Source organism: Vigna unguiculata, chromosome 11 (assembly GCF_004118075.2).
Source record: "Vigna unguiculata cultivar IT97K-499-35 chromosome 11, ASM411807v1, whole genome shotgun sequence".
NCBI classification, from domain to species: Eukaryota; Viridiplantae; Streptophyta; class Magnoliopsida; order Fabales; family Fabaceae; genus Vigna; species Vigna unguiculata.
The window spans coordinates 25,617,531-25,623,943 of record NC_040289.1 but is presented as its reverse complement, the minus strand read 5'-3'; positions in this window follow the sequence as shown (position 1 = coordinate 25,623,943).

Genomic DNA, 6,413 nt, shown 5'->3' with positions numbered 1-6,413 from the left:
ATTTCTTAAAATCCCTTTTGACTAAACCAGACCAACCATGAAATCATAATGCAATTACTTCTGAACTATACATTTTCAACCAATTAAGAATAAAAATAGCTGCTTAATTTGTTCAAACGTAATTTTTAGATAAATAAACTTAAGTTTTACATTTATAGCTCACAATTTTATTGAATAGGTAACATTATTTAAAGGTCACATTTAACACCTGTGGTATTTAATACTGTTTAGACTTTCTCTATAATAAAGTGGTCTTTTTTATGTTTAGACAACATTTTTGTATTTGTAAATAAATTTAATGTGGTCTAAAGTAAAAAAATATTATAGCATGTGTAAAAAAATTTAAAATTTTGTGTGTAATGGTATTAGTACATATAAGACAAAACTTTTCTTCTTTTAACCACACATTCTAAAGACAACGTTTAAAAAGGTGTGGTATAAATAGACAATGTTTCATAAAGCATGGTCTTTGATAATTTTTAAACCACATTTATAATAAAGTGTGGTCTTTGATAATTTTTAAGCCACATTTGTAAAAAAGTGTGGTCTTTGATAATTTTTAAGCCACATCTATAAAAAGGTGTGGTCATTGATATTTTTTTAAACACCATTTGTAAAAAAGTGTGGTCTTTGATAATTTTTAAACTACATCTATAAAAAAGTGTGGTCATTGATATTTTTTTAAATCACACCTATAAAATTGTTGCCTTTTATGTGTTTAGGCAACATTTTTTATGTGTTGGTAAGTTCAGTGTTGCATAAAGAAAAAAATGGTGTACTGAGATAAACTCAGAACCAGTGTTTAAGACATATCAAGAACTAGAGTTTAAAACATATCAAGATTGATTTCAATCAACACCAAGATTCTTGAATCCCAGAAGAATCTTATCCCCTACATTGTAAGATCCCACTTATAGACCTGGAACCACACCAAGAACCACACAGAAGCACAAGAACAACCAAACCTAAGTGATGGTTGTCCCTAGCCAACCAAAGCACATGTTCTTCTAACTTCAACACAAGCAAAAAATGCTCCAAGATCTTTAAACACCAGCTAAGTAATCTAAAGAGAGAGAATTTTCCAAATTTGTATCACTTATTTTCACGCTTAGAAATATCAATTGTTACTTCACTCTCTGAAAAACCAACTAATATAACTTGGTCATAAGTGAATTCAACAAGTTGATTTGTCCGTACAATCTGTTGATTTCACTTAACTTAAGTGAAATCAAACAATTGAATAACAATTCAATTGATTGAATACATTCATAGTAGAACTATATGCAGCAAGCCTTTTGACCTGTTAAAAACCTTTTTAACAGATTGAAAAGGACAAACACAAGACAAAACACATTTATACTATTGCATATAGCCTATGAATACAATACAATCAAGCTCTTAGATCTTTATGATATCTTCAAATGCAACAGATCAGAAGCTTGATCAACAATAAATCTTCATCAATTCTTTATCTATCACACATGATTTCATGCACTTACTTCATCAAATCCATGCACTAAGGTCACTTGCGCTAACACAAACATTTCAAAATTGAAAAGTGCTTCACATAATTGCTAAAAGTGGTTTTCAAAAGTTTGGACTTTCCATTGAGCCAAAGTTACGATTTAAAGACATGTAAGCTAATATATTTAATCAATTGAATTTAACTACCAATCAATTCATTTCACTTAACTTATGAAATTAGTTTATTTTTAGTTAATGCAATTGATTGATATGTTCATCACATATTTTGATTGATATGTTTATCACATATTTTGTTTGGAGATAACAATTAATTTATTAAAATCCTTTTTAACATATTAACAAACCCCAATGTATATACGTGACCTTAAATACAATTGAACCACTGACAAGTTCTCTACCATTGATCTTTAAGATGTAGTGTTATTATTGGATTCATCAAATCAAATCTTCATAGATGTTTCATGAAAACATAATTGACTTCGGTCCATCGTGGGGTTGGGTAGAGCCCAGGTAAAACGTACCTATGTTTCTTTTTTAAACTAGCTTACCTTTGTCTTTTGTGTCTAATGTGGTTTGATCCACTTGCGATGATCGTATGTTATATGTGAGCAGATTATGGTGCAAGTGGGGTGCATCAACAATGATACAAAATTCTTTGTATTGCATAAAGTTTATCTTTCCTTTGTTTTAGTATTATGTTTTTGAAAACTTTCTTATGTAAACTTTTGAGGAATATTGTAATACATTGAGTATACATATGTAGTTTTCATTTTTAAGATGAATTATAAGAAATTAATTAGTAGATTAATTCTTCTAATCCAAGGTGTTACATAAATAATGAAGAGATGAAGTTTCTTAATGGTAAAGAAACTATTAGTGCAAGTTGTTCAATTGAGTGTAAATAGAAAAAACTCAACAATGGAGAGTTAAATTGGTTTCCTTAAATGTTTTAATCACTTTTGCAAATGTTGTTTGCAAATAAATTAATGATAATTGTGTTTGAGGAAGTACAATAGGCAAAGTTTTACGGCTTAACTAATTTACTTAATTAAAAACATTATGATTGTACATGTTCTTAAAATGATTCTCCATTTAAGTCAATGTGAATAAAAGAGAAAATACACATTGTATTTCTATACTGGTTTGTTAACCATACACGGTAGGTCCAATTCTCATTTAATTAATCGAGTTCCACTAAGAAGACTAATGTTCTAAAGTACAATGCAAGTATTCTCCAGGCTTATAGCTACTTTAGACTGTTTGGACTCACAACTCTCCTAGCTAACTCGTCCACTACTATTTTAGCAAGTCACTCTTTACTTAAACTGAGTATATTCTTTCGGCTCCCAATCACTCTTGGTTAACTCCATTAAAGAGAAATGAAGAATTTTGAAATACAAATAAATGAAAATTTTGAAAAGAGAAGAAGAGGATATGGAAATGAAGAAAATCAAAATTGAAAAATTAGAAAAGAGAAAAGAGGAAAGCTTAAATGTGGGAAACCCTTAGTTTTTAAAGGGGTTTATTTTAAAATCATTGACACTTCTTAGATGTTTAGCAAACCTCTAGTATACATGTTTGTTACTAGAGGTTATTGTAACCTCTCTTATTAAACCCCTATTAAAATAAAAGTTATTAGTAGTGTATTTTTTAATTTGGAGCTTTAATCTGGTTAATGACTTAATATTATCACTTCCAAATTAGTCAATAATTTTAAATTTGTCACTAATTTTAAATTAGTCACTAATTTTAAATTAGAGACTAATTTAGATGTTATTTTAGATGCCAATTAATTTTAATTTATGGTATCTAAGTTAATCAATATAGGCACTAATTATTTTTAAAGTTAGTTGCTATTTAATTATTTTGTAATGATAAAATAATATAATAATACATGTCAAAGTTTGTTTATTTTTCTAATAATTAAGAAAAATATAAAAAATTTAAATAACCCAAATTAACGAAGATTAATTATATATATATATATATATATATATATATATATTAAATCAATGTTATCGTTTTGTATAATCGCTCTTATGTTGTATTTATTTTCAACAACAAAAACATAACGAACGAATGATGACTTACAAAGAAAAATTCAAATTTCAAAATAAAAAAACACATCGAACGAGACACTTTTGGTTTTAAAACTTTCTTCGTTTGGGAGGTCTGCTCAACCCACAAATCCTACAATGTAACAAAAGAATTTATAAAAAAAATACAATATAAAACATGAACGAGCTATTTAGATAAGAATTGTATCTTACAATTTTCTCAAAGATTTCTCGTGCAGATTCAGAAGTGTAAATGCCCGATGAGCGTAAACGGGCTAACTTCCACTTTTGATGACGTGATGGTGGTGAAGGAGGCTCAGTATCTTCACCCTCATAAGGTGAGGGCCTAGATTTTTTCTTTTCTATCATTATCTTCTCTTCGAGTTTTCTATACCCACCACGAGATAATATGTGCGGGTTTTTATTTTGAGCACTTATGCTTTGAGCCTTTTTTTCTCTTTACTTGTAACATATAAAACCCACTTTATGAATTAGTTAAAATTTTGCATAATTATCAATTGTGCTATTGATGATTTCAAATAAACATACCTGCCATCCCTCAGATGTCCGAAGCTTAAGAAACTGACGCCATGTGTCTTCAACAATGGATTTTCATTCTTTTTATGTCTAAAGACATACCTAGACGTCAACTTGGTCTTAAAACCACGAAATTTCTCAGCCACCAATGACAAACATTTTTGTTTAAGCGTCGCCACATTTGGAATATCAAATGTTAGCTGCAATATAGAAAATATCATCAACAATATTTATCATATTATCAACAAAATCAAAGTATAACGTTAATAAGATTAATATTAGTTACCAATAAATCTTGCCATATCATTTCCCGATCAACTTCAGTGACATGATCAAAAGATGGCGTAAGGATTGATATTCTCTCTCGTGCCAACATTCCTAAATAGCTTTTGAAGACGTCCCAAAAACAACCACTAGGCTCACCAGTATCGACGTTAATATCAACATGTGTTTTCTGACCTTTAGCTCTTGTAGTTAAGAGCTCTCTCAACCTAGTGGCTCCTCTGGTGGGTCTCTTAACAGGTGCTTCATCCTTCGATAAGGATGATTAGCTTGTAAAATCCTTCGATTGGCGCAGATACACGGTCTTCCTTCCGATTTTCAATTGATGAGATGCAGTGTTTTCTTCACATATAGGACATGCTTTATGACCCTTGACATTGTACCCTGACAAATTACCATAAGCTGGAAAGTCATTAATGGTGCAAAATAACATTGCATTCATCATGAAAGTTTCAAAAGCAACAACATCAACCCACAACAACTTCAAGTCTTCAACTAGAGGATTGAGATATACATCTATGTCATTTCCAGGATGCTTTGGACCAGATGTCATCATAGACAACATCATGTATTTTCTCTTCATGCAGAGTCCAGGAGATAAGTTGTAAATGAATAATATAACAGGCCAACAACTGTGGTTTGTACTTAAATTACCAAATGGATTCATTCCATCGGTAGCTAAGCCAAAACGAATATTTTTACATTCTTCACCGAACTTGGGAAATTCCTGATCAATATTTTTCCATTGCATTGAATCAGCTGGATGACGAAGGAGTCCATCACATCTTCTCTTAGTTGCATACCATCTAAGGTTTTTAGCATCTTTAGGATTTGCAAACAAACGCTTAAGTCTGGGCACGATTGGAAGGTACCAGACTACTTTCAAAGCAGGTCCTTCCTTCTCTATTTGACCATTATTTTCACTGTTTCTTTTCTGCTTGTACCATGATGACCCACACTTTGGACATTTTTTCAAATCTTCAAATTCTTTTATGTATAATATGCAATCATTAGGACATACGTGTATCCTTTTATACTCCATACCCATCGGACAAAGAATTTTCTTGGCGTCATAGTTTCGAGTGGGTAGAGTATTACCTTCGGGAAGCATTTCATTCAAGAGCACGAGCAATTTTGTGAAGCTTTTATCTGTCCAACCATTTTGTGAAGCTTTTATCTGTCAAATCATCGCGTGAACTTAGTTGAACCAACATACAACGGAGTTTCCGCATCAGCATACATCGTCTCATACACATGCGCTTGTGCAAAAGCTTCTATGCCAGCATCCCGTATCATGTCCTCCATATTGTCTTCTTCTACTCGCTCTTCACATCGCTCTTCCCGTCGCTCTTTCTTGGAGGAATTGGCAAGATATTCAGTCCGAGAAACAGTGGGAATGTGTATTAATTCGCCGTGCCATGTCCATATTGTATAACTTCTAAGGAAACCATCACAAATAAGATGTTCCCTAACTTGAGTAGCATTCAATTTTCTTCCATTTAAAAAGTTAACACAAGGACATTTGAACTTCACCTCATCATCACTTATCCCCTCATAACGTTGCGCAAATTTTATAAATTCTTCTACTCCATTCTCATACTCAGCATTGATACGTGGTAAATTAATCGAATATCGATCCATACTGAAATCGCATGAACAATTTCAGTAATCTTTGAATCAATGCTCACGTCGTAATCAAGATGTGACCCTATCCCATTTAAGAAGATTCACTTTCTTTATTTTATTGGTACATATTACTTTTAAAATACATATATTAAATTTCACGAAATTTTGCCAGCATTTTGCATTGGCCTTCAGGATACACGAAATGAAAGTGATTATAAACCACAATCAAATATGCACTTGAAGATCAATACAAAACATAATTGACAAATATTCATGAATTTTAAGATATGTATTTTAAAATATATATATATATATATATATATATATATATTTATGCACTAATAAACTACTAAAAATTTATTTATCTTCTTAAACTGTCCAATTGGACAATTCAAGATTCAATACATTTAAATTATTAGTATTGTA